Source organism: Lissotriton vulgaris, chromosome 6, assembly GCF_964263255.1.
Source record: "Lissotriton vulgaris chromosome 6, aLisVul1.2, whole genome shotgun sequence".
NCBI lineage: Eukaryota > Metazoa > Chordata > Amphibia > Caudata > Salamandridae > Lissotriton > Lissotriton vulgaris.
Genome location: NC_141694.1, coordinates 864733724 through 864752397, shown reverse-complemented (window position 1 = coordinate 864752397; position 18674 = coordinate 864733724).

Here is an 18674-nt window from a genome sequence, read left to right as displayed (position 1 = left end):
AGCTAACTAATGTTAGCGTTAGTTAGAGGCAAATCCTGTAAATATCCCCCATTGTTTTACTTTCGGACTGGATGAACAGTAACCAGCTAAAAAGAAATTCTGATAAAAACGGAATTGAGATTACTAAAAGCAAACTCTACCAATGGAAAGCCTCCTTCTGGCCCCCTGAGACTGGCTCCCCCCACATACCCAAGAAAGCTGTAAAAAACCTTGGGGTCCTTGTCGAACAGGATCTCTCCATTAAACCACCGATAGGAGAAATGATTTCCTAATGCTTTCTCCAAATTCAGAGAATAAAAAAAAAATCAGGAAATACTTCATCTTTGAAACACTGATGCAAATCATCTTTGCCCTAGTCATCTCCCAGACAGATTATGCAAATGCATCTGGGTCTTCTAATAGGCCTTAACCAAAGATTACAAATAGCACAAAACCAGTAGCTAGGCTGGTCTTTTGACAAACCAGCCACTGCTGCACTAATCCATTGATGAAAAAGCTACACTGACTCCCAGAAGCCCAGAGGGCCATCTTTAAAACTGGCTGTATCACTTTTAAATCTCTCAACGACAAAAGCTTTACTTTCCTATTCTCCAGAATTCAGAGCCGCAGCCCAAACCACTGCCTAAGATCTGCCTTCCTGAACCTCCTGACTACACCAAAATTGTAAAAGAAGAAGCTTGACTGTGCTAGAATCGTGGTGATCATCCCCCGCTTATGGAGCCCTCTTCCACCTGAAATCCCATCTGCACCCAATTATGCGAGGTTCAGGCACGTCTTAAAACATGGCTTTTCAAACAAGCTAATAGTTTTATCCCCAGATAGTACCCCAAATCTTGTTACGTTAGTGCCAAGAAACCTATCTGGTGAACGTGCGCCATAAAAATAGGCAGCAATATAGCATAACGTAGCACACTTGCTGCTGTAGAGAAACTTTGAGCAAAATAAACTTGTCTCTTTGGCCCAGTGTCAGTGCACCTTGGGCAGATCATGTTGGCAATTTTAGTCTCTGTCCTCCGGGAGTCTTCAAATCCAAAAGTAGGTGAAGTCCAACCAGTCACAGCCCAGGGTTCCAGGATCTCCGCAACAACATCTGGGGACTCACTGCAGCAGATGCCACTGGCAGGGTCCAGGTCAGGTTTATCTGGTACTAGTTAGTTGGGAGTTGCAAGAAGAAAACTTATATAGCTTTATGTGGGCATGCTGCCAAATAGGACACCAACCAACTCACTAGTAGCTCATGTCTTTGCTCTGGGCACAAGAAGGGGCAGGTCCAGGTCACAGATCACACAGGGCCCGTCTCCTTCTGTTCTACCTCAAGTCCAGCAGTGTTCACATGAAAGTGCAATGGGATGCCACATTTATGTCTGCCACTAACTTGTTGGAGAAAGTGACTGCTGGCCCTTCCCTGCCAAATAGGGTAATAATTCCCTGGGGTAATCCTACCCACTTTTACAGAAATACCTGCCTGTTCTACTGCAAACAATACAAAAGTGCCCCTCACTTCTAAATCTAAAATAGTGAAACCCTTCTCCACTCATGCAGAGCTCTATCCCCACCCAGAAGTGTGGCCAGGGTAATGACCAGCCCCTCCTTTGTGTTCATTCCAAACCAGTTCAGGGGGCAGCTCTCTAACCACAGGGGCTGGTGCTTGCCTGACTGAGAGGGCAAAAGAAGGGGTGTGTCTAGGTGACGTGCGGAGCCTATCTGTTTTAAGAGCCTGAGAGGCTCCCCGAGTTCGTTTGTGGTTGAGAGCGGTCCCGGTTGGCAGAGGGCCTCTCCCCCCGCCCCAGAATTGCTGCACCCTTCGTGTCTTCGAGCCTGAGAGGCTCAGACGGTATTTTGTGTGTCCCGAGTCCCCCATGAGGGAGTCCACCGAAGGCACCATTGATAATTAGAGCCTGCCAGGCTCTGGGGGCATTTCCTTGTTTTCCGAGCCAGAGAGGCTCACCGCCCATATTTGTTTTAGAGTCCTAAGAGAGGCTCCGAGTGCCATTTTGTTTATTTAGAGCCCAGCAAGGCTCTTGAGGGACACAGTCAGGTGGTCAGAGCCTCGAGGCTTCCATGCTGGGTTTCGCCCCACCATTGTTCTTGAGCCCACAAGGCTCCAACGTTGGCTCATCATTGCTTTACAGCTGCCCAGCACTTTGTGGGCAGTTGCCACGTTTAGGTTTGTGTTCTTTGCTGCCTGCGCAGCCTGCCCTGACATTTTGGACTAAGGGCATTTCAGCCCTTGCGAGGCCAGTTGGCCTGGGGGACAGTTCCAGTGTTGTGCTATGTGCACCCTGCGCATTTGTGATTTACTTGCTTATGTGATTCCTGTGCAAATCTTCTACCTACACCTCTGAATATGTTTTTAAGCCTCATGTGCGATGTGTTTATGTTTCTTCCCCTTTGCTAAAAGTAACCTGCTTAGAGGATTGTTTTATGTTTCTTCCCCTTTGCTAAATGTGACCTGCTTAGGTGATTGTTTTAGGCTTCTTTACCTTTGCTAAATGTGACCTGCTTAGGTGATTATTTTTCCTTCTATAGGTCCTGATAATAAGGTCCTAGTTCCCTGTGTGATTTTCCTAAAGTGGTTAGGGTTGCGTAGGAGGTATTTACCCTTTACCAGTGATTACTGGTTGTGGGCTACATGTACTATTTTGGTGCTACAGTCATTATATGTCTATGTGCTAAGTGTTATACCTTCAAGTATTATTCCTACAAAGTGCTATTTACGAGTGCTAATTCTAAAAAGTGCGTACCCCTGACAGTGGTCCATGTGGCCCTGTCCTGTACATAATCCCCTGTAAATTCTGCCCGTTCCTGTTGGCACATTGTAAAGTGTGTGTTTATCTAATGTGTTTTTGCTATAATACAAAGGCTATTTTTTATATAACCTTGTGTGGAGTTTCCTTTGTGGTGGGCCTTGGGTGTTGTTTGCTGGGTGCGCGCGCAAACGCTTTACACATCGCCTCCGAGATTAGCCTTGCTGCTCGCGTCACGATACCTAGAGGGTGAGCAGGGGTTATCTTGGTGTGTAACTCCCTCGCCCTGACTTAGAAATGGTGATCTCTGACTGACTTTGGCGCGAGCCTTGGCCGGCCGGAAGTCCCGTTTCTAACATTGGTGGCAAGCGGTGCGGATTGGACTTGCGTTTGCGCTGTACCACAGTGGCGACAGGCCGCACTACAAAACTCTACATATTTAGATAACCACATTTTGGAGATTATTGTTTTTTAGGTGAAGTTTCAGTATTGCTTCTCCTGAAAGGTGTCATTTTGTAATTGTGTCTAGTACATTGTTCCCCGCCCTGCTCCCAGAGTTTTGGTACCTGTGTCGCTTATGGTCAGGTTGAGAAATCAGGGGTGGTAGAAACTGCCTTACCGAGGGGGGGTGTGTGTGAATGAGTGGTGTGTTACACAGGAGTCGAAGTTCTCTGAGAGAAGGAGCTTGCTGGATTTTTTTAATTGTGTACTCCTGTTAAGCTCAGCCCCCGAGGTTCCCTGTGTAAAACTTTTCTTGAGAACGTCCGCCAAAATGGAGCCTGCTTTTGATCTCTGTGGTCTTTTTAGGTGCAGTAGATTAGAGCTGGTCAGATTCTGTGAAAAGGGAGGCATAGAGATGAGTGAGTCAGATACTCAGTCTCAGCGTAGGGACAGCCTGATCCTATGGCAAAAGGATCAATCGGATCTTGAGCACAGTGAGAGAGATAGGGCCCGGGCCGCACGCCATGAGGGTGGTTAGTCTGAGGGGAGCCCTGAAGAATGTGAAATTGATGAAGATGACAGTGAATGGGCACCAGCAGATAGTGAGGACCCCATAGATAGGGAGTCCCTTGCTGGGTCCAGTGTCAGTACCAGCGCCCCATCCCTTGTCATGTCCCCAGAGGAGTGGGAAGATAGGGAGAAAGAAAGGGAGTATCAGCTAGTAATGGAACAGCTTAGGTTAGAGCATGCCCAGGCTATGGTGCAGCTGGGTGTCAAGAAGCAACAGCTAGAGATCGAAAGGCTCTTAGCGCAGGAGAGGATAGAGGAGGAGAGAAGGGCCATCATTCAAGAGAGAGCAGCCCTAGAGGATAGATTATCCCCTGCGCACAGTTGTAATTGTCTAGATTCCCCAGGGAGGGTTGAGTCCAGTGGTGGCAGCTTTTTAAATTTCAGTGTAGAAAGTCCCACTCCCAGTTCCCAGAGTCAGGTACCTGTTTCCCCAGAAGAGGAGAACAGGTTGAAGTTCAGGAACCTTAGGAAACCACCTCACCAGGAGTGGGGGTATTTTGTGGATGACTATTCGGATGCAATGTGGGATTGGCTGGCGGCTAACCCGGACGATGAGAGGGACGGAGTGGTGAATATGTTTATCAAAGAGCAGTTGCTCTGTATTGTTTGTCCAGAATTGCGCCAGCACCTGCTGAAGTTGAAATGTTTTTGTCCGTGGGACCTTGCAGAGGAAGCAGAGCACTGGGAAAGTGCGAGAGGTTCTCTGGAGTCATTAGTGAGTGATTCCAACAATAGTGGGTCAGGTGTCCTCCAGCCCAGCATGGTGGAGGAGGGTCAGAGTAGCCCAGCTAGGTCCCAGTATAGTAAGGAGGGTGTAGGGGCGTACTGCCTGTCTCAGTGGAGCGGGTGTGAGTGTGAGACCGAGAGTCCCCAGACGCCCGAAGCCCTGCCTCAGAGCCTGGATGGTTTCTTTAGGGAACAACAGGTTGGGGACCTAGGCTTTCCTGTTAGTCCACTTGAGGGAGATCTCCTGGTGTGTAGAGGACCTGGAGCATCCATAAGCGGAGCTTCTATGGTTCTAGAGTCTGGCAGTACCGCTCTGGTAGGGAGGGTACAGGAGTCCAGCGAAAGGAGTGATTGGGGAATAGTATGTGAGTCCCCAGAAGTCCTGGAGTGCCAGGCATTGATTCCACCAAAGGTTTTAGACCAGAGGTTGGGAAGCCAGGTTCAGGATCAGCCTGACCTAAAGGGTGGGACTACTGTAATCAGTGTTGTGACCAGTTCTTCCTCCAGAGGTACCGCCCCGGTTGGAAGGGAGCAGGACTCTGGAAGGGGGTGCAGAGGGTGGGAGAGCCCACCTCTGACCCTGGTGCAACCTGAGGGGTTAAACCCTAGGTTCGGAGAATGGTGTTCTGAGGGGACCCCTCACAGGAGGAGGAGGAACCCTAGAAGAAGAGGTAGGGGGAGGAGAGGCTTCCCCGAGACTCCTGGTCTGCCTGAGGTTGTGGACCCTAGGCTGGGGAACCAGTGGCAGTCTAGCCCTGTCTTGCAGACAGGAAGAGTGGAGAATGGCTACTATGTGCCAGGGGTTACTACCCCCCACTTTGTGAGTAGGCAGGAACCAGTGGCACCTGGGTGGCGTAGGGCCTGGTCCTGGCCGAGGACAGCTGGAGAGTACCGGTGGGGTAGCCCAGTTAGTCCCTACAGTAGTTTTAGAAAGAATCCCAGGGGTTCACGGTGGCGTAGAACAGGAGGGTGTCCCTGCAGTTGCGGGCCACGTCCGTGTTTTATCGCCCCAAGCAGGGAAGCCCATCACGGTGATGATTGGTCTGCCCTGCGTTTTGGCTGGAAGGAGGTTGTGTTGGATTTGGCCCTTATGGCAGGTTCACCCCTGATCTTTTTGCTTTTAATATATGATTTGTGTTGATGATTTTTGGTCTCTGCGCACTTTTTCCCTGTGTCCCAGAGTAAAGTGCGTGCGTGTAGTAAGACTGGCCTACCCTCCGATAGGAATGCATGGGGAATGTGTGTGTCCATGTTAATTCCTGATGCGTTGGGAGTACATGCTCGAGTTTGGTATGTGCGGACTCGTGTGATTGAATGCTTCGCAATGATGATTGTGGCATGATTGTGTCTTGTGAGAAAGTACCACTTCTAGGAGTTGGCATATTAGTGTAAAAAATGCCTGGCGTGTGATTAGGCTGAGCTGGCTGTCAAGCCTGGCTCCAGGAAGTCTGGATGGGTCTGCCCAGTGGTGAGTGTGGAGATTAGCATGCTGATGGCTGGGGAGGAGTGCACCTGGTTCCTGAATAGGGCTGGGTTTTCCCCACACAATGCTGGCTCCGCCCCCTGTGGTGCGACTGATGACCCTAACTCTGCCAGTGAATAGAGTGAGGGGCTGAGCACATCAAGGGTGCTCCAAAACCAGCTGCGGCTGGTTTCTACCCCTCACACTGTGACTAAAGACAAAGGATTTAGTGGTATAAGAAGGGGCTGTGTCCCCTTACAATTGGTTGTTCTCTGCCAGGATCCTGCCTGAGGGGGCTGCTGCTGTTGTTGGGGCCAGGAGGACCGCCACTTGGATTGTCTCCCTGCCTGGAGACCCAGTGAGCTGGCTCTGGGCCCAGCCTTGCCCCCTTGCCCCCCATCTTGCTGCCTTCTTGCAAGGACTTTTTGCTGGATGTATCTGCCCAATAGCGCTTGGGAGCACTTTATTTGTGCATTTAGCGCTTTATTTGCTTTAAAGCCCCTGGGAGCGCTTCATTTTCCTAAAGTGCCTGGGAGCGCTTTATCTTGGGCCCCCAGCGCTTAAGAGCGCTTTATTTTGTCTCTAGCGGCTCCCCACGCTGCATTTTGAGTGAGGAACCGCCGGTGCCCACCCGGCATTTGCCCCGGTGATTTGCCGCTGTTTTCAGTCCCCTAGCAGGTGCCCACCCTGCCAGGGACCTTGCCGCACTTTTCATAGCCGGTGCCCACCCGGCATGTTCCCCGCGTTTTGCCTGAGAAATTTCCACCACAGCACCAGGACCGAGAGAGTGCAGCCGCTGACGTCACCCAGGGAGCCCCGCTGCCATTGGTTAAGGCCGCGGGAGGCTCGCCGGGCGACTCGCGCTACTTGGCTGCCAGCAGGTGAGAGGAGAACCGGCGTAGAGGAAAGCCCTACAAGCTGCGGCGGGACCCGGCCGGTGCCTTTCCCCAAAAGTGACCGAAGCGCCTCAGATACCCGGTGAGCGGGGCCCGGGGTCAGTTCCCACTGAGGAGGGCGTCGGGGCACATTGCCGGTGCCCACCCTCTCCTTCAGCGGAAAGGTCTTGGTTCCTGTCCAGGGCCCCCGAGAGGCTCCAACATGCAGAGCCTATTTGTTTTAAGAGCCTGAGAGGCTCCCCGAGTTTGTTTGTGGTTGAGAGCGGTACCGGTTGGCAGAGGGCCGCTCCCCCCCAGAATTGCTGCACCCTTCGTGTCTTCGAACCGGAGAGGCTCAGAGGGTATTTTGTGTGTCTCGAGTCCCCCATGAGGGACTCTACCGAAGGCACCATTGATAATTAGAGCCTGCCAGGCTCTGGGGGCATTTCCTTGTTTTCCGAGCCAGAGAGGCTCACCGCCCATATTTGTTTTAGAGCCTTAAGAGAAGCTCCGAGTGCCATTTTGTTTATTTAGAGCCCAGCAAGGCTCTTGAGGGACACAGTCAGGTGGTCAGAGCTCCGAGGCTCCCGCGCTGGGTTTCGCCCCACCATTGTTCTTGAGCCCACAAGGCTCCAACGTTGGCTCATCATTGCTTTACAGCTGCCCAGCACTTTGTGGGCAGTTGCCACGTTTAGGTTTGTGTTCTTTGCTGCCTGCGCAGCCTGCCCTGACATTTTGGACTAAGGGCATTTCAGCCCTTGCGAGGCCAGTTGTCCTGGGGGACAGTTCTAGTGTTGTGCTATGTGCACCCTGCGCATTTGCGATTTACTTGCTTATGCGATTCCTGTGCAAATGTTCTACCTGCACCTCTGAATATGTTTTTAAGCCTCATGTGCAATGTGTTTATGTTTCTTCCCCTTTGCTAAAAGTAACCTGCTTAGAGGATTGTTTTATGTTTCTTCCCCTTTGCTAAATGTGACCTGCTTAGGTGATTGTTTTAGGCTTCTTTACCTTTGCTAAATGTGACCTGCTTAGGTGATTGTTTTTCCTTCTATAGGTCCTGATAATAAGGTCCTAGTTCCCTGTGTGATTTTCCTAAAGTGGTTAGGGTTGTGTAGGAGGTATTTACCCTTTACCAGTGATTACTGGTTGTGGGCTACATGTACTATTTTGGTGCTACAATCATTCAATCATTATATGTCTATGTGCTAAGTGGTATAACTAAAAGTATTATTCCTACAAAGTGCTATTTACAACGAGTGCTAATTCTAAAAAGTGCATACCCCTGACAGTGGTCCATGTGGCCCTGTCCTGTATATAATCCCCTGTAAATTCTGCCCGTGCCTGTTGGCACATTGTAAAGTGTGTGTTTATCTAATGTGTTTTTGCTATAATACAAAGGCTATTTTTTATATAACCTTGTGTGGAGTTTCCTTTGTGGTGGGCATTGGGTGTTGTTGCTGGGTGCGCGCACAAACGCTTTACACATCGCCTCCGAGATTAGCCTTGCTGCTCGCGTCACGTTACCTGGAGGGTGAGCAGGGGTTATCCTGGCGTGTAACTCCTTTTCCCTGACTTAGAAATGGTGATTTCTGACTGACTTTGGCGCGAGCCTTGGCCGGCCGGGGGTCCCGTTTCTAACAGGAGCATGCCAATTTGACCATGTTTGCAAGAGAATCACGTGCACTTTACTACTGGTTAGCAGAGATACAGTGTGCAGTGTTCTAAATCCAGCAAAACAAAGACTGTAAAAATCTAGGGGGAAATCCTGTAAACTATTGTCATTTCCTACAACAAGCATAGTATAAAAAGATGCTAGTTTCTAAATATATGTAAGCGGATGGCTGCTTGACATTTGTATATATAAGTGAATATGAAAATGGCAAGCAAACAAATCAGAAATAAAAGTGCCGAGAGGACATTGCAAAGCGAAACTGTAAGTAAGGTGATAATATCGGCGCATGAAACAGTAAACTCAAATAAAAAAGAAAAGAGACACAGCCCTAATACAACATCAAAAGTAGTGCGACTGTCAGTCTCGCACAATTTAGATTAAGAGACGATAGAACAGGGATGAACAGCAAAGGCTTAAAGACAAAATAAGATAAGGAGAGAGTAGGTGTAAAAATATATTTTAAATCGGAAATGCATTTTCATAAATTCACCATGACACCTAGAATTAAGAAAATAGACAAAAGTCAACAAAATGGCAAAGGAAAATACAACAAGGTAGAAGCAGATATTCTGATCACACAAGAGCTTCTGACCGCAATAGACATAGCCACGCAAAATAAAGCACCTCTCACCATACTTACTGTCGATGCCGCAAAGGCATTCGACAGAGTGAAATGGGCCTTTCTAGAGAAAGTCATGATTAAAAACAACAAAGGTCAGCCCTTTATGCATGTTGTAAAACAAATACATAAGACCAAGATCCAAAATTTTAATCAACGGCAGCCTCACGGATGATGTGAAGATAGGCAGAGGAACGAGGCAGGGGTGCCCCCTCTCGCCCCTGCTCTTTAACTTATACATTGAACCACTTGCAAACAATTTAAGGAAAGCTAAAGGAATCACTCCATTTAAATATCAAACAAGGGAGAAGAAGATTGCATTATATGCGGATGATTTAATGATTTTCACGGACAATTATCCTAAAGCTAAGGTCACGATTGAAGAAACCATCAGTGCATTTGGGAAGGTCTCGGGCTATTTGGTAAATCACACAAAAACGGAAATTATGACCTGGAACACCCAATTTAAAAGTTCAAACATTAAGAAAGAAATAAGATATCTGGGAATCTTAGTAAATCATGATCTAAATAAAATCCCGCAACGCAACATAAACAAGGTAGCAGGAGAGGTGAAAAAACTGCTTAAGGTATGGTCCACCTTACCACTTAGCTTGATAGGAAGATCCAATATCATCAAGATGTCAATTGTACCAAAATATACATTTCTGTTTAACTCAATCCCTTTGGAATTCGGGAAATCATTGTTGAAAAAACCACAAAGCGATATTGCAAGTTTCATATGGGCCTCGAAAGGCACAAGGATCTCATTAAAAAAACTTTGAAGGGGAAAGCAAGACGGAGGACTTGCTAGCCCAGATCTGGTGGAGTACCATAGGGCGTTCCACTTCAAAAACATCTGAGTGCTACTAAAAAGCCACCAAAACTACCCAAGACATCTACATGTAACGACAGAATCAGCTGACCACTTCTTATTTAAATTTGGACACCCCAAGTACTTCAAAAAGATAAAATTGAAGATCTTAAGGGAGGCAGCAAAAGTGTGGACACAAATAAGAGGAATCTTAAACATCCCGTATTATAGCGAAATGGCCCCTATTTGGTGTTTACCAGGTACTCCAGAATGCCTAAAAGATACACTTGCAACTCCTTTAAAACTTGCGAACATCAACTACTGGGGACAGTTATTGAACGGTTCAACTTTGAAAACATGGTCAGAACTTCAAAAGAATACTAATAGTTCAATTTCCAAATTTAAATACTGCCAAATCCTAAGTTGGTCTAAAACAATACCTACATACAACAAAGAAAATGAAAAATTAGAAAAAGAAATGGTAAAGATCACACTGATACCAAAAGAAGTGGCAAAGTGGTACTGGGCGTTAATAACTGCTGGAGATAGGAACATAAACATCGAAGGTCAAATTTGGGGGAAAGACCTATTGACAGTAGACTTGGATTTAATTTGGGAAAAATCAGTGGGGAAATGCTGGTCGACTCTTAAATCTGCTGTACTGAAAAGGAATCATCTATATACCATACACCGAGCATATTGGACCCCAAAAAAGCTCTCTAAATTTAAAAATGCAGGAATAAAGAAATGTCCGAAATGTGGGGAAGAAAAGGCAGACGATATTCACATGTTTAGAAACTGCCCCATACTAAAGGAATTCTGGAATGAAGTTGGTAAGACCCTGAGCATAATCATGAACAAAGAAATAACTGTAAGTACTACTCTTACTCTTTTTGGGATCGAAGATACAGTTAATGGAGGGGGTAAAAAACAAATGTCAAGAAAATTTACTCTTTGTATTAATTGTACTTGCAAGAAGGGAGATTTGCACTAAATGGGTTGGTGCCTCCCAACCAACACATGGAGAGTGGATGAACTCGTCTGTAAGAACAAACAAATTAGATAGAAAGGGAAATAACTGTAAGAGATTTAAGTACTGGGAAAGCTTTGAAAACCATCTAAATCCCAACACAGAGTAGAAACATCAGTCCTATGATTAATGCGAAACAACTTCTGGTGAACAAGTATGGTACTTGTTGAGTAGCCATAATGGCTAGCTCTCCCCCGTTTCGAAACCGAAGTTTAAATTATGTGACGGTTTAAGGATACTCCTCTAAAAAATCATCGGGAAGATGATAAACTCCCCAGACAAGAGAGACCAAGGGGCAGAAACGGAATAGAACAATAAAAACTAGAGTTAGACACCTGAAACTCCAAGCACATAGAGCTTCGCAATATGAGGACAAAAAAAAAAGAAGCAGATATTCTAAAGAGCGACATTTTAGAAGAAAGGCCTTCTCAGAATTTACATCTGAATCAAATAAAGAAAGAAATACTTCAGAGATAGTATCTGAATAATAAGAAGAGAATCATGGTAAATCAAAATGAAAAGGCAAGTGGAAATGTGTGAGCAATAGGGAGTTAGACATGTAAATACATGAAAGTTTGCAACCAGCATGGAAAAAGAGAGCCAGGAGACATGACAAACAACTAAAGCAATACATTCACAACTATACAGTAGAAACATACTGGAAATGAATTGTAAGCTTATGAAGCACAGAGTAAAGGAAAGCATGCATACACAAGAGAGGAACATGAAGCAACAATGACAGCATCTGACGCAGAAGGGATATGTACATGGACTAATAGAGCAAGTTTTTATGATAAAAAAGATGCTCTTCATACTAGTGTTCAATATGATGAAAGGTTTGAGTAGGTGGGTCAAGGCCATAAACAAGAAAGGAAACAACGTCCGAAAAATAGATGTGGAATATATAAAGGCAGTTAAGGGGAAATGGGTACATACATACAAAACAGAGGCATATTTGCAGACCTGACATACACAGAGGAAGGCTGCAATACACCATTAAAACAGATGACCTCAGCTGTCACATAATGTAATGGAAAGTTGTAGGAAAAAAAGAGTTAGTACCTTTTTAAACTGTTGTGAATGTTCTTCCCATGATAGCTCTGAGGCCAGCCTCGAGGTCCATTACACAGATGGGAAACTTACTTGTATGTTAGTCTGATAATAGTTGCTTAACCACATCACAGTGTTGTATTTTCCTCATACATGAATGCCATTAACTTCCAGCACTAAAAGTTAAACCATGCTTAAACTGCATACTTCACAGTGTAGTGGTGGCTGCCATGTACCGAGGGTGGGGGTGAAGAGGATGCAAAAAGATTTATAATAAAACACTTACCTTGAGGCGCGACTTGACGTCTTCCTCCACTGGTCCTCTCTCTTCCCGGCAGGCTGCAGCATGGGACCGACAAAACTGTACTAACCAATCCTGGCACTGCTCCCACCAGCATGGGAGCAGCCACATGACTGGAGGAAGCAGCCTCACTCAGCACTCTGGCTGGCCATCTCAAGATGGATGATACATTTTAAATCATGCAGCACTGGCCACGCCCCGTCCTGTCACTCAGTTCTGAACAGGTCAGTTGCTGAAAAATAAAATGGTAATACATAAACTTCATTACCATTTTATTTTTCAGCTCTGGCCTGTGGGGCAACACCCCTCCACTCAAATGGAGGAGCTGCCCCTGTCTAAGTGATACTCTTTGTCAGTGAAGCTGCGGGCTCCAAAGAACTTCAACAATTATCAAAGTAGCATGAGCCTTGGGAAAATAATTAGCACCAGAAGGGTGCTGAAAAAACACCACGCCTATTTCAACATTGCTTTACAGTGAATCTGCAAGCTCCGAGGGACTTCAATTAGCACCAGGCAGGTGCTTCAAAACACTGTGCCTACTCCCACAGCACTTGTCAGTGAACCCGCGGGCCCCAGGGGACTGCAACAATTATCAAAGTGGCAGAAGCTGAGAGAGAACCAATTAGCGCCAGGCACGTCCTACAAAACACTGTGCCTATTCCTGTAGCACTTCTTGGTGAAGCCACGGGCCCAGGGGGATTTCAATAATTATCAAAGCGGCAGGAGCCACAAGAGAACCAAATAGCACCAGGCGGGCACTACAAAACACTGCACCTACTCCTGCATCACAGGACATGCTCGGGGGCATGTCCAGGTGAAGAGCGGGCATGTCTGCACCTGTCAGAGCCCTGATAAAGCTAGGCTGGGCCACCTCCCTTGGTTTTTTGCTGAAGGTACTGTTATTTTCTGTAATCCATTAGTGGTGTCTTAATATGTTGGGAGCAGTGTTCATGTTTATATCTTGGGCAATGGACACTGGCTTGAGAGGCCCTGCAGTAGCTAGTCTTCCATGCCTAGAGATGGTGGCACAGTTTAGTTGCTTTCTAGGTGCCTAAATGGGACCCTTCAGTTGTGCCCTCTTGGTTTGGGACTTCATTGGCAGTATTGCATAGAGCTCCCATCAAAGTGAAGATTCGAATTGTTGACCAAGGGCCCTTTAAAGTATTGTCTATTTCCCAAACCATATAACTGGTTACTATTTGACCTTGCTGTTTTTAATGTTTAAATGTTTTCATGATCTAGTGGTTATGATATAATCTCTCTCTGAGGAAGTACAAACTGTCACCTCTGCAACTATCAGGGAAATATTTTAATATAGGGGATAATGGGGAAATAAAAAGCTGTGGATAAAAACAAGCTAAACACACCACTCAAAACTGCACACTTGATGAAACTGAGGTCCTAATTGAGGAAGTTGAGTGTATGTTGAGTGTGAAGGATGAAGGGGCAATGCGAAATTGATTAAAACTACAACAGGGAATATAAAGTCCTACCTAACCATAACCTCCACTATCAGGGGTAGGACTGTATGTTCAAGAATATCCACTCTTTAAAACAATACTGGGGTCTTAGTAGCTGCCTCGCGGGCTTTGCTAGCTGATGGCAAGTGGGTGGTTGAATAACAACTAAATCCTATTGTGGTCAATATAGAATGAAGGAAATGATTCTCAGTCCTGGGACTAAGTGAGGGTCACTCTAGCGTGGCCGATGTAGCTCAATGTTCCTCTGAGGTGACTCCTAAACAACCATCTGGCTTCCTGTACTGAGGTGGCTCAGCTACTTTACCTGAAGGGTGAAATATCTGAGCCAAGGAAGGCTATTACAAATCTTGTGCAGACTGTGTCTGCAAAAGTAGACAAATTATCAATGCTATTGGCAAAGCTCAACTTGGAGGGGATGAATAGACTATCTACAAACACCAGTTGGGTTGAACATGATCTCTGTGAGGCCTGTACCACAAATTATCCATCTAGTTCTGGAGCAGGTACCCACCCCCCTACCCGGAATGAAGATGCCCCAAGCTTAGGCAATCCAAGACATAATGCAGATTTACCTCAATGGGACAGTGGGGGGAGGAGAGAGGGCATATGCAGTCAAGCAACACACCTTCCAAGGTATCCCATGACAAAAAGACCAGCAGTAGACAAACCTTCTAAACCTATCAGTCAAGCACCTAACCCCTTCCCCCAGGGGACTATGGTGGCACCGGGTGGACACATGCTCCGAAAGAGAGGAGTACCATCGCACCAATGGGTTGTAACGTCTTATTGATAAATGACCAGACACTAAAAACAGAAACTTTGGAAAATAGAGACTCATTGACAGATAAAATTATTCACGGGTTGTGTCAAGTGCGTGGTTGTTAATTAGGGAAGATATTTTAGCTGCCAGATGATATAGTAATATGATGCTAGACCCGGCACTTCGGAGGGTCAATTGGATTTGACAATTTTCTCAGTGGTGGAGGAGATGAATTTTGTAAGCGAGGACTGGAGGTATTCTTTGCGCCCCCGTTATCCTTTACCACAGCAGGGAAAAGCACCAACAAGAGCAGGCGTGAGAGGAGGAGCAAACGCAAACAGAGGCACATCAAGGGGCAATGTATGGAGAAATTGGAAGAAATAACTAACACCATGGAGAATACAGTGGTCAACTTGACAGATGTTGTACTCACTAAAGCGGAAGAACAGCTCCTTTCTTTAGGACTAACATTTTGTCCAAAGAACAATTTCACATAAAATCAGGCACGCATAGATGTTTTCAAGTTTATTCGGAAAATAAAGCTGATTAAATACTTTCAGATACAGTCATCTTCCAAAAATAAAACATCTATTGAATCAGAGAAGGAATCTGTTATTAATCCTCTACAAGTGAGGGATATTCCGAATCTACAATCCATGTATGATCTTGCCTATGAGAACGATTCTCAACAAGCCCCGACAGTCAGTCAAGTGATCAATTTTACCAAAACTGCGCCAAGCCCTTTCCGCCCTAAATCCACTTTTCAGCAACTAATGCCCAAAGATGCGGTGGATGTATTTAGAGATCGTATCATTATGGAATTTAAAGATCTTAACAGAAAACTACAGGACAAATCGAGACAAACAAACTACAACAACAGCCAATATCACCTGCTCATTAAAAAACTTCAGAACAACCAAGAAATGATTGCTAAAAGCTCGAACAAAGGTGGGAATACTGTTTTATGGTCCAAAAAGGATTATTTAAACGAAGCTGATAAATATCTTTCAGACTCCACCTGCTACATAAAGAGCACTAAGATAATCATGAGAAGAAATGAGGAAATAACACGTAGAAAGATTCATAATTGGAAGCGTAAAGGCTTACTGACCAAGGATGAATATCAGTTTTTAAATGTGGAGGATCCCATTACACCGGTCTTATATTTCCTGCCTAAGGTGCATAAGTTGGTTACCCCTGTTCCTGGACGCCCTATTATATCAGCTATGGGCAGTATAAATGAGAACCTATCCAAATATGTTGATTACTTTCTCCAACCACATATGCAAGGTTTACAATCGTATTTAAAGGACACCACTGACTTTTTAACCAAAGTGCGAACTGTTGAATGGTGTGCAGACTATCTATTTGCTGTAATGGATATTGAGTAGCTGTACACCAGCATTCACCATAAACAAGGCATGAATGCCACTGAGTTTTATTTGGCAAAAAGGGATGTGAGCCTAAGGGACCACAACCAAATGCTTGTGGAAATGATTAACATCTGTCTGTGTACTAATTTTTTTCAGTTCCACAATGAAATATATCAGCAGCTAAGTGGGGTGGCGATGGGTTCGTGCTTCTCCCCCAGCTACTCATGTTTACATGTGGGCTGGTGGGAGGAGCACGTGCTCGGAGTCACCCACCGCCAGTGGTTGAATAACATCATTCACTACTGGCGGTACATTGATGACGTATGCATCATCTGGAAGGGAACTTGTGATGAAGCAACTGCATTTGTTGATGCCATCAATATAAACAACCTTAATTTAAAGTTCACTGCATCTATTACTACTGACTCGGCTGAGTTTCTTGATGTAAAACTCTATACTAAGGCAGGCATTCTTCACAACAAACTACATAGAAAGTCCATTGCGGGCAACTTTATTCTACATGCCCATAGCGCCCATCCCAGGCATACTATCAAAAACATTCCTTATGGCGAATTCATTAGAATCCGTAGGATTTGTAGTGATGAGGTGACATATGATCTGTTTCTTGCTGAATCGATACAGAGATTCTTACAGAGGGGGTATAAGAAGATGGTCTTAGATGATGCTTTGTCTAAAGTCAAGATTAAAAATAGAGAAGACCTTCTTAAACAGAGAGCTGTGGTATCTATTGATCCGTCAGCTACCCATTCTGTCCGTCTTATCACCACTTTTTGTGCCCAGGCTAATATCATCCGCCGGGTTATATTTTCAGAGTGGCCTATTGTTCTAACGCACAATATTCTAGGTCCAATTATGACCACCCAACCTGCTATTACTTTTCGCCGGGCCGCCTCTATGAGGGATGCCCTAGACAGGTCCATGCCAGAAGTCCAGGCCAAGAAAACGTGGTTATCCAAAACGGGTTTTTTTAAGTGCACGTCGTGTCGTGCCTGTACGTTTTCCAAGAACAGCACCCATTGTAAGACTGCTTTCAGTAAGAAGGAGATACCCATTTGGGAATATCTCACTTGTAAATCTGAATATGTAGTCTATAAGCTTAGATGCACCTGTAATCTGTCATATATTGGCAGCACTAAGCTTCCAGTCAACAAGCGTATCTTACAGCATATTAGAGCTATTGTCAATTCTGACAGTAGCTAGAGTGGCCAGACATTTCAAATCGAATCATAACAATAAACTTAAGGATTTTGAATACACGGTCCTGGGCTCGGTCCCCAACCCCGGACGGGGTGGGAATCGGGATAAGATGTTGCGACAAAAAGAAACCCACTTCATTCTCTCTTTGGATACAAGGTCCCAAATGGGCTGAATATCAATGAGGACCTGCATAACTTTTTGTGATTCAGTGGTGTTATCTTTCCTTATAATCTTCCATCATCGAGTATGTTATTTTTCATCATGAGCTTTGTCTTGTCGTTGTTTGAGTTTCTGTATATATGAATAGTCTTTATGAGATGAATTGATGTTCTCAAACATTTGACCTCTGTGCCATTGTTGAAATTTATTAAGTATGCTCACTTTTTCTAATTAATGTATTTTTTCACACTGCACATATTTTAGGATTGTTTAGGCGGCAATATGGTAATTACTATATCAGTATCGATTTTTGACGGGGCCATCATTTTTATTTTTGCACTTGCATTATATTTAAATGATACTTATGACTATAGAATCTTTATATTTTTGCTCTGGCACTTTATTATGGAGGATATAATTTGACTAACTTGTCAAAGCAATACATTTTGATATTCTATTGACATTCATTTCCATTATGGGCTTTCTATTTGCTCAAACTGTCACTTGCCATCATTAATCAATTTTCACTTTATGAATTTTCCTGTTTAAATTTCTGTCCGTGTTACCCTATTTTAGGTCTATATTTTTTGTTACCATTTGCAGTCATTATGTTGATGTTTTGCACATTTTCAGCCTCTCATTGTGGCCCACATGCATCAAGCATTTTTGGAGTCGCAAACGGTGCGATTCCTTAAAATCGGCCGTTTGCGATTCCAAAAGTGCTGTTTGGGATGCATCATGCTATTTTAGAAATCGCAACTTTTTTGCAATTTCTAAAATTGCGATAGCATATAAGAAATCGCAATTTTGCCGAGAAAAAAGGGGGGTCCCAAAACGTGTTTTTAACATTGAGTTTTCCATAGGGCAGTTGGACTCACTTTTAGCCCGAACGGCTGAATGGATTTCCACCAAACTTGGCAAAATTGTAGGGACTGGTACCCCGATGTGCCTTTGCTATGTCTCAAGATATATGCTCCAGTGGTTTTTCCAAAAATTAACTTTAAAAAATATATATTGGGCTACATTGGGCTATATATATGTTAGAGCCCAAATGTAGCCCAATGTAGCCCAATGTAGCCCAATGTAGCCCAAAGATGGCCACCAGAGACAAAAAAAAACAAATGTAGCCCAAATATCAGCCAGATGTAGCCCAACTATAGCCCAATGACAGAATGTCCCAGAGTGTCCTAAAGAACAACTAGAGCGCTAACAGTCTTACTTATGACAAAAGTATGGCACACCTGAAGTCATCTTGATTGGAATAAAGTGTTAACACTTAAAACATTTAATTTGCAAAGGAACAAAATGAGGGGGTTCATTTTGCCATAGCAATTATGATTATTGCTGAAGAAAGAAAAATTAGGGCACATTTTGAG